We start from the raw sequence: 11,467 nt of genomic DNA on the forward strand, positions 1-11,467 counted from the left end.
ATGAATGCCTTATTTCTTTGCTGTGATAAGATACCATGACCAAGGCTATTTACAGAAAAATTTCTTTGGGGCTTATAGCTCCAGAGGGATAGGAGTCCATTGTAGTTGGCAGCATGGCAGTAGGCAGGCATATACTGGAGCAATATCTGAGAGCTCATATCATGATTTATGGCCATGAAGCAGCAGCCACAGGGAGAGGGAGGGGGGGGAGAGAGAGAGAGAGAGAGAGAGAGAGAGAGAGAGAGAGAGAGAGAGAGACTGAGAATGGTTTGATGGTGTGACCCTTGAAACTTCAAACCCAGTCACACACCTCCTCCAACAAGCCTACACCTCCTAGTCCTTCCCAAACAAGTTCACCATCTGGGGACTAAGTATTTAAATACATGAGCCTGTTGGAGTGATATTCTCATTCCAATCACCACAATCAAAATAACTTAGTCAGTTGACCAAAGTTCCTATGTATTAGTGAGATTTTCCCATGAACTAGCATATCTGTTACAATCTTTACAAACTTAAAGAATATATTTATACTAATCATTTCATTTATTCCCTTAATCTATTGTATAATTCACAACTATGCTGTTAAAATTTCCTTCTACATATCCTCTGGGTTCTACAGAAGTGAGAAGTGGGGCTAGATTTCCAAGGGGATCTGAGAGAAGAGCCAGGACACTTACCACTGTTACACATCTAAACTTTTCTAGGAAAACAAAGGTTTAGTGCTTAAATTACATTCTAAACTCAGAAATCTATGGAGTTTTCTACTGTGATTTCCAGCTTCGTACAATTTTTCCCTTCTCATGGAATAATTAGACAGGGGAAATGAAAAGAGCCAAATGGAGCTTCCTATGCTAGGAATGTAAACAACCCTTCTTCTAAATGGATGTCTCCAAACAAAGCCACAAGGTTCATTTTCCATTTTGCTCTTTGAAAGTCAAGCACAAAAACAAGTGAGTAATATCCTGTGTCCCTCTTTGTAAAAGTTATATATCTGAAGCAAGATAAGCCACTGTGGCTTGAAAACAGACTGATGTCTAATTAAGCCCCTCTAGTCAAAAAGGAAAAGCAGTAGCTGCCAAGTAATTTCTTAGTTTCTCTATTGACGAAAATTCTATCTAGAATTTTCTTTCTATTTACTCACACACTTTTTTATTTGTATGTGTGTGTACATGTGTGGTGCATACATGTGTACACTTGCGTATGGGGTCACACGTACCTTTGTATAGTCGTGTATATGACAGAAATTGACATCACATGCCTTCCAATCAATTGCTCTCCACCTTAGTTTTTGGTACATGGTCTCTCAGTAAACTGGGAACACCTTACTATTCGGCAAGACCAACTGATCAGGATCAAGCACTGGAGATCCACTTGTTCTTGTCTTTGCACACCAAAACTATAAATGTGTACTCTGCACACCACATTTTGCATGGGTGCTGGGGATACAAACTCACATCCTTAGACTTTACCCATTGAACCATCTCCCCATTCCCTACATAAGGTTTCTTAAGGAACATTATAAAAATGTCATAGCTCCCATAAGTACAACAGCAGATTTATAATTTACTGGCTTTGAAATGTCAATTTAATGTACACATAGCACATGAGCTTATGGGTGTGTTACCATCTGACCGTGTTAATTTTGGTATGTTCTTCTAATAAATAAATAAATAACACAAAGGAGATTTAGAGTTTTTAAATTCTGGATTAAAAAAAATTCTTCATATTTGAATCATTCCTGTCTCATAGTTTGATTCTCTGGTAAATATGAACGTTTTTCAGCTCATCCCTGTTAAAGTAGGATGTGTCAAGAAAACAAACCAAACTGAAAAGATCATGATTTTGAATTCTTAAAAATACTTATTTAAAAGGTGGAGTCAATTTAACTCTCATTTCTCTTAGCACTGAATATATGGAGATGAAGATGAGATGAAACAATTGGACCCGATACTCCCACTCTTATTTGGTGGTACACTTGTCTCTAAGCTGTGAATATTCCTTTTGGCATCTCACTCAAACCATTTCAATGACTACTTCAGTGAGAAAAAAAAATGGACCACAGTCACTCAGAGCTTTTCAGTTATCAAGTATATTAAAAACCCTGGTAAAGAATGTTTATTAAAGCAACAGACAGCAAAAATATCTGAGAAACTTGAAGGTATCCTTATTGATATACACCAATATTTTAGTTTTCCATTATGTGAATCTTTTGATACAAGGGCCAGCATTTGCATCAAGTCAATATCTAGAACTCCAGAGCAATGGCTGTGCAGCTTAGCTGTCCCAAGCCATTACTTTTGAACAGCAGATAATGAAATCCATTGTTGGTTGAGATGGGTCATGCTTTGCTTTGCTTTGTTCTACTAAGAGGATATTAAAACAGAACTGGGGGCTGAATTTTACTTATTCATAAGGCTACATATGCCAAATTATATTTTAAATAAGTAATGCGAGATGTTTTTAAGTGTATATGGCCATTATCTCTTTTAGAATGGACATTGCTGATTAAATAATCCTAAATTTGTTCTTGCGTTTCCAGAGGAGAGCTCCTTAGCATAGTGCAGTCAGTTTTTCTAGTGGTCCACTTTTAAGCTTTGTCCAAGGTACCTCCTCTTAAGGCCCCAAGGAGCAGACATTTTATTTTCTGGGACAACGTTTTGAAAGGGTTTAAGGCATTTGTTTTAATTTTAACTCCTAAAGTCTTTAGAATAACATTTTGGAGTAGCCCGAGAAGGCTTCCTCCTGCAGCAGCGCCCCTCCTGGAACCAGCGAGGTACTGCAGCTTGGCACTTACAGTCAGCTTACACTGAGCAGCTCATGACTGGGCTACATATCAATGCACTGAGCGGCTCATGACCATACTACATATCAATGTGTTTTCATATTAAAAAAGAAAGTAACTGTTTAAAAGTCAGAAAGGGTAGATTTTGTTATGATAAATACAGCTTTGAAAAGGACCTGGAGTGAAGCCAATGGCGTATATAAAACAAGCACATATCTTCAAAGCTCATTCCTAATAGACATGGTAGCATTTCCCACTTCCCTACCAATCTTCTGCACCATTTCTTATTTGGATTCAGTGGTTTAGAATTTAACTACATTTATATTTTTTCTTTTCTTCTTTTGCATTTAATTTTTTAAGACTTGCTTTTCTGTATAAGCTTGAGTGAGTACTTGTAGGTATTTGTATTATGTACATACCTGGAGGTAGAAAAGGGCACTGACTCTCCTAGACCCGAGTTGCAAACAGATGTGCATCACCTTGGGGGTGCTGGGCAACAAACCTGGGACCTCTGTAAAAGCAGCAAATGCTCTTAACTGCTGAGCAATTTCCCCAACCCTTTATCTCCAATTCAATTAAAAATGCAGAATAAATATGTGGACACAACTGAGTCATACCTTTACGAATTTTTATAGATGTCTACCTCGATTTACAGGGGTAAAATGCAATGAATTTGAGAAATCATTAGGACCAAAAGGTGAGTGACCAGCTCCCCAGGTGGACAGCCCAGTCTCTAGGTCCTTGGTACTGGGGCAAAACCCTGGGCCCCTCTCCTACCTTCCTCTGCTTCACTAGGTTGCTTAGCATGCAACCCTCCTGTAGGAAGGCTTCTCTAACAACCCCCACTTGATCAGACCCTGTAACCTTCAACTACTACTCCACCCCCACCCCCACACATCCCCAGAGAACATAGTGTCTCTCTGACACACTGACAGCCACTGCACAGAGTGGACCAAGAGCAGCTCCCTAAGTTACAGACAGAAACTGCAAGAATTGGTCCAAGAGAGGATCTCTGAGACACAGACACTGATTGCAAGGATTGGACCAAGAGGCAAAGACCAGCACCAATTGGAGGAAGAGATGGGTCGGCCAATGCAAGAATTCACTCAACAACCTAAAAAGCAACGTGATAACACCAGAACCCAGTGCTCATACAACAGGAAGACTTGAACATCCTAACCCAGAAAAAAACAAAAGAAAATGACCTTAAATATAACTTTATGAAGATGATAGAGACCCATAAAGAGGAAAGGAAAAATTCCCTTAAAGAAATGAAGGAAAATACAAATAAAATTTTGAGTGATCACTAATCTAGATATAAATATATTTTACCTTTCTACATATGTGAAACAAAGAAAAATGCACCATGATGATGTCAACCTTCAACCTTCCAAGCTTGAGACTGTTCATTATCCTTCCCACTGCCCACTTTGATGTTATACATTACATTCTTCTATTGAGAGTGCAAAATTTGTCTGAAGATATAATTTAGTTCAGTTTTACCTCATAAGTTGATTCCTTTCTGTTCTTTGTTCTGAAGCTATATATCAAGATGATCATAATATTTATAATGCAAAGTACAGACACATTTATAAGCTGTGGCTACTTCTGATGTGGGATTTCCCTTTGTATGCTGTGATTACCATTGATAAAGAAACTGCTTTGGGCCTATAGCAGAGCTATAGGGGAACAGAGCTAGGCGGGGAAAATTAAACCGAATGCTGGGAGAAAGAAGGGTGGAGTTAGAGAGAAGCCATGTAGCTCCCACCAGAGACAGATGCCAGATGGAACTTTACCTGGTAAGGCACAGCTACATGATGATACACAGATTAATGGAAATGGGTCAAATTTATATGTAGGAGTTAGCAATAAGAAGCTAGAGCTAATGGGTCAAGAAGTGATTTAATTAATATAGTTTCTGTGTGATCATTTTGAGGCAAAGTGGCCAGTAACCAACAAGCAGCCTCCTCCAAAATACTTCAGACAAAACAGTAGCTCAGAGCATGAGCAGAAAGCGTTCCCACTTCTAATTTGCAAGGGTAAATCTCATAGTCTCTAAGACCTTCAGCTTTCTAATGTAAAAATGGGTAAAGGTTAAAAGCTGTGATGTATGTAGATATTGATCTCAAACCAGACACTCAGAGATGATTATTTTAGAAACAGTCTGACCAGTACATTAGTTCTAAGTGCCTGGCAGATTACAATATACAGATGTTAAACTGTCCTGAGATCAAGAAGAAAGTATGATCAACACGCCATCTGACTTGACTCATGCTCTGCACAGAAAATCCAGGCATGTGAAACAATACTTAAGCACCGTCTTATTGGTAAAAAAAAAACAAAACAAAAACAAAAACAAAAACATAATGCCATCTAATGTAGATGTGAACATGGAAGCAAGCTATATTCTCACTGATGTGACATAGACTACTTACCTTAATGTTTCCTTCTGGAGTTGATTGTTATCATTGTGCGTGCCCATTCACATACATTCAAAAACTTTTTAAAAGTTTAGTTTTCTAAGTCATTTCCAAACCATTTTCCTCTCTATATTTAGTTTCACTAACATAAGTGACATTTCTCTTTTGGCTTTTTTTTTCTTTTATTGAAAATAGATTTTTTTTCCCTGACACAATATATCCTGATTTTGGTTTCACCCTCCTCTACTCTTTTTATTTTATTTATTAAAGATTTCTGCCTTCTCCCTGCCACCACCTCCCATTTCCCTCCCCCTCCCCCATCAAGTTCCCCTCCCTCATCATCCCTAAGAGTAATCCAGGTTCCCTGCCCTGTGGGAAGTCCAAAAACCACCCACCTCCATCCATGTCTAGTAAGGTGAGCATCCAAACTGCCTAGGCTCCCACAAAGCCAGTACGTGCAGTAGGATCAAAAACCCATCCTCTGCTCTTCAAAGTGCCTTGCCACCTCACCTCCCTTCCAAAGCTAGCTCCTTCCATGGCAGGCTTCATTATTTTGAGCCTTTCTGTATCCATGGAGCCTCTGCAATGAACACTTGGGAGATAATATTTGGATATTTTGCACTTTTAAAATTCATGTCTACAAACACAACATTTTACATTTGTTCTTTCTACGGAGAAAAGACGCTGTAGAAATAGAAACCGTTTCGTGTAAAATCATGAAGAATGTTGAATTTTCCCTGCCAGATGTGTACAGCCATTTGTATTCTCTTCTTGATTGAAATCTTGCCACACTAACAGAGTCTTGGTAGTCTCAGAGTTTCTTCGGGCTTCTTTCTCATTCACAACTGCAGACTCTCTTGAGTGGAAACGACACGGTATGAACATCTTTTGTGAACTCCAATTAAAGCAGGAGAAAGAACAGACTGACTAAGAGGAGCTTAATTTGCTGCTGAAGGATTTAGATGAGACAAGGAAAACGTTTTTAACTGTAAGTTTTGTTATTATTTTAAGTAGAATTTAGGAACCTGTCACTCTTCAAAGTACTTTAGCAAATCTTAGCAAATGGCTTAAAGAACCCCATTTTTTATCAGGAATGATAAATATTAATGAATGAATGTCCCAATTTTGTTCTCATTTTTTTTCAAATCCCAGCTTAATTGCAGCTGGTGAAGTTGGATGATGTTACAACTGTCATTGCACCACTACTTCAAAACTTTGTGGATTCAAGGCTGGTGGCCGTACCATCTGCCCAATTCCTTCGTGGTTTATTTGAGAAAAATCACAATTGATTTTATCTTAACAGTTCTACAAGGAAGTCTTTGTAGCCACATTTGGAGAGCTTTCTCCTTGGCTACTTCCTGTCACTCAATGGACTGCATTCCGGATACTTCAGAGTTCTAAGTATTTATCCACAGCTGTGTTTTAGAAATGCAGAAGTGAAGATGATTTCAAATTTTAAAACTGGGGAGTTTTGACACCAGTGGTTTGCAAGGAAATTTAATAATCAGAGGTTAATTATGGGGTCTGATATATAAAACAATGAGGCAGCATTTTACATATGGAATTGTTCAAGGCATATGATACAGAAATAAATTTTACAACAATACAGCATTGCAGATGCATGGCTAAGAGTCAGGATAAAATAGATACTAAACCTCCAAACTATAATAAGGTGATAGAGGGATTGTAGATAAAGAGTAACTATCTAAAATCTGGTTTTGATAACATTAATACCTGAATCTTTTATTTTATCATTTTTATTTTCGGCTAGCATACTTTCAATTTTCACTCTTTTTTTGGCAGATTATTTTTTTTCCTGAGGAGCAGATATTTATGATGGAAAATTAGAAATCAGTATAAAAGTTTAAGGTGGGTCTTTATGGAGGTGGGGAAATACTTTGGCCACAAACCCCATGATAGTGGAGAGGACTTGGTAATGTGATTTAAGAATGTTTGGGTGAAAAAGGGAATATATTTTTAATTCATCCTTATTTTTGAATGTAGTCCACTTAGCTTCCTAAGAGATCCTACAGCCTTCCAATCTCAGACTAGTGTGTTCATTTCCCGAGTTCTATCTGACTGTTGGAAGCTCTGCAGTGTTTCCAAATTTCCCAGCCATAGATTTTGCAGTCAGCAACAGGTTAAAGTAAAAACAGCTGCATCACCAGGTAGGCAGGTCTATAAAGATAACCCCACATGTCCACACTTGTGTCTATCTTTCACCTCTTCTTCGGTTTTACTTGAAATCTTTTTCACTTGGTTATTACATTTTACATATCATATGCCTCTAATATTCTCTTTTATTTCTTTATTAATATTAAGAATATTTTAATAATTTCTGTAGGTTAAGCTTCTACAGGCCTGATTCATAAAACTTCTTCCTACTTCTTTGACCTCATAACGTGTGGCACATATGTCTTACGTTAAAATAATAATTGTGGCATTCCTTGAGTCATGTATTAAAAATGCATTATCTAGAAAGGGCTTCTCTTTCTCTTTCTCAGATATGTGGTATGTACAATCCATTTGGCAGAGTGACCAGCATCCAATTGCCTACTGGAAGTTTCCCTGATTCTTTAGGTAATGTGTGTGTACGACATAAAAAAAAAAAAGTATGGTCAAAGAACCATTTATGTATGCTAACGCTACAAAACAACAAAGCAAAGTTAGACACATTTCTTTCTTATGAGCAAGTTCTTTTCCTAATGTGTGACAGTTTATTCAAAGCCCTGTGTATTTAGGAGTCCTTGATTTCACACTGGATTCTCTGACTTTCCACCTTTGACAGATTCACTAATTAGTCTTGTGCTGTATAGATATTGGACTATCAACTGGGGTTAGCAGGCACTGGTTTTAGACTTGGTTACATGTCCATTTAATTATAACCCGAAAGTATTAGCTTGCGTCATTGGAGAATCTTTAAAGATACATGATATGCATTTTTCCAGATATTTATAGGAATAAAGTACAATTGTTACAATGCTTAGAGTTCAATTTTGATCTTCAGTGTCTCCTTTCTAAGGCTTTTAGAGTCATCTTCTCAGTCAGGAGTTGGTAGCATATAGTCTGAGAGACTATTCAGTCAATGATTTTATACAGTGTGTGTGTGTGTGAGTGTGTGTCCGTGTGCGTGTGTGTTAGTGAGAGGTATATCAATAATATATGTGCACATTTATGCAGAAGCCAGAGGAGGATGGCTATTACTCTCTGCCTTAGTCCCTCAATACAGGATCTTTTATTGAACCTGGAGCTGGGTGGATGACCAGAAAATCCCAAGAAAGAACCTGACTTCCCCCAGGGCCATCACAAACACAGAATGCTAGGACTACAGGTATAACTAACCACACTTGACTTTTGAGTTGATCCGCTGGAATTTGAACTTAGGTCACATGATTTTACAACATGAACTCTTATCTAACTCCTATAAATGGAATTCCTACAAAGAAAATTTCATCAAAATACAGCCGTTCTCTTTCATGACCGGCCTTGGAAGCTGAACCTTGATTTTAGGTACTCACTCATCTGCAGAGGGCTTGTGGGGAGGAGGGAAGGCTCTTCTATTTTTGTCCTCTTCTTTCTTTTTTCTGTCCCTATTTTATCTTCTCATCCTCTTTCTCCAGCTTCCTTTGAGGCCCCTACTCAAAATATCTCATCTGCTAATTATTTTTATCTCTAGAGAGATGAGGGAAGACACCACAGGGTAGGTCAGTTCAAGGCCTGACCTATCTGTCTATACCGATGCTCTGAATCTCACCATGTGCATAGCCTTAGAACTGGCAGACGCCTCCTTTTGGCATCCTTCCTTGTCATGGGGATTCTGGATTCCCTGAGAAAGGCAGGCTTCAGCTCCCAAGTGGCAGACGGAGTATTTTTGATTTTCTTCCTGGCAGCAATCAAACTCTTGGCTCCTTTATTGTTTGTGTCTGGACATGAACCCTCATTGCCTGACTGCCCCAGCTCTAAACAAGGCTCCATTCTCCTCTCAGAGCAGTGTATTTACATGCGAGCCCAACCATATTAGTTTTATATGTTACCCGTCATTACCATATGTTTAGAGCTGAAGGAAATGTCGAAACTAAATTGCTGCATCATCTATCCAAGAACTGGAGTTCATGGTAAGCTTTTACAAAAGGCTCTTTCTTCGTTATGGGCACAGCAGATCTTTACTGGAATCTCAGAAAGGAATCTTCATTCTTCAAGAAAATAATACTGGCTTAAAATAGAAGAATCGGTGAAAACATATGCATGTACATTTATAATTAAGTACCTTAAAATATGACACGTGAAAAATGAAATGTCCTCATAAAATGTCATTGTCATTCCAAATACTTACTTATCACTAGGACCATTCAAAGTTAGCTGGATGTTTAATTACCATGACCCTTGAGTTTCTGAATGCTTTGGGAGAAAGGAAACCTCTGGAAACAGCTGGAGTGTTGTCTGTGGGGTAGTCAGCATTTCGCGTTTGATATAGGTGACCAGAGGAGTGAGGGTCAGAAATGTTCAGCTGAGTCAGGAATTCCTTGTTGGGAATGAATGAGGCAGATGCTGCACAACCTCGCCTTCCCCTCTCTGCCCCCTCCCCTGTCCTTTGCAGAGCACAGCAGGAGACTTTAGGACATATGACAGGTGCTGATTTTGATGTTGACACACTGAAGACATTGAATTAATTATTGAAACTCTACACATACTTTGATAAACTCAGCTATTTTATACATCCTTTCTCATGAGAGCTCAGAGTTTTATGGAAAACACCTCACTATATAAAATAAGATATAGTGAGATAACATTTCTTTCTGACTGGTTTTCATCAGTAGGGCAGCCTAGGCCAAGTCAATAAAACTTGGTGACCTCTGTCCAAGAATTATGTTGATAGTGTCCCCATTTCTCATCGTGAATTTGTGGGACAGAATAGGGGAGAGGGAACATTGTAGTAACTATCTAATGTTTCTTCTGGGCCTATAATTCTATCAGCTAAGGTAAGTCTCTTCATAAAACTTTCCAACTGTTCTGGGTGTGATGGCATTTAGCTTTATTCCTAACATTCAGGTGCCAGGAGCAGGCAGATCTCCATGAGTTACAGACCAGGTTGCTCTGCATAGCGATGAGGCCAATCAAAGTCAACCAGAGCAATTTAGTGAGACAGGTCTCAAAAACCAAACAAAGGAGAAAGATAAAAGAGAGGCCATTGATTACACAGAACTAATGTTTCCCAACGGCTAAGGGAATAGGAAGTGAGGTAGAGACACAACCACAAGTCCAGTTTTCAGTGAAGACATTCTATTTTATTCAGTGGAATCCTTCACAGGACCTGTGTCATGTTCTTGCTAATTGCAAATTAACAGTTCAATTAAAATGTTCAAATAAACAATTCAATAAAATCTCTCTGTAAAACAAAAAAAAAAGAAGAAGAAAATATTTTTTTTTCCTTTGAAAATATGGAAACTACTGATTGAGGCTGGGACAAGGGTGGAATACTTTAATAAGTTCAATAATTCTGAATCCAATGCTTCTAATCAATGCCTTTACATATGACTGAATATAAGCTTTTGATGTTATAATAACATCAGAGACAGATGAACTGGACATGTTATATGGTACATTGTAATATTGATTCATCCTATTTTATTGGTCATCTAGTATCATTAAATACTTAACAAAGGAAATATCAAAATGATTTGGATAAAGTTAAGTAGTTTCTTCTTTAATGCAATAAGAAATTAGGCTACACTAGCAATGAGGCAGGTGTACATACCTTTTACTGTCCACGGCCAAAGTGATCTCAGAAATCTGACCCTGATTTCAGTACTAGGCAAGACTTCTCTTTGTTCTTAAGTCCAATTAGGCAGCTGCTGGTTACCACCAACCTGTAAATGTCACTTATTACACCGTTCCCCGTATCTTGCCATGCTTATAAATGTGTGGTTCCTAGGTGCTGCAGCTGAGTAGAAAAGTTTAGTCACTTCTCCCCCTTGGCAGCTTCTATAGAATTTCTTGGACCCATGGAAGCTAGATTGCAGGAAAAGGGCTTTCAAGGGAAGTGCAGCCTCAGTCATCGGAGTCCTGTTTCCTAAGTGTGTGGTGTCTGCCAATAGGAGCCCATCTGTAACCCCTGAGAGGTAATCAAGTTCTACATCAAGAATCTATATTATTTTGGAAGTCATTTGAACTACCTTGACCAACCATTCATAAATAGACTTCTCTGCTTAGTACTGGGAATTTTGTTTTGCTATGGTTCTTGGGAGGAGCATTATCAACCCATGTG

This window comes from Chionomys nivalis, chromosome 25, assembly GCF_950005125.1.
Source record: "Chionomys nivalis chromosome 25, mChiNiv1.1, whole genome shotgun sequence".
NCBI classification, from domain to species: domain Eukaryota; kingdom Metazoa; phylum Chordata; class Mammalia; order Rodentia; family Cricetidae; genus Chionomys; species Chionomys nivalis.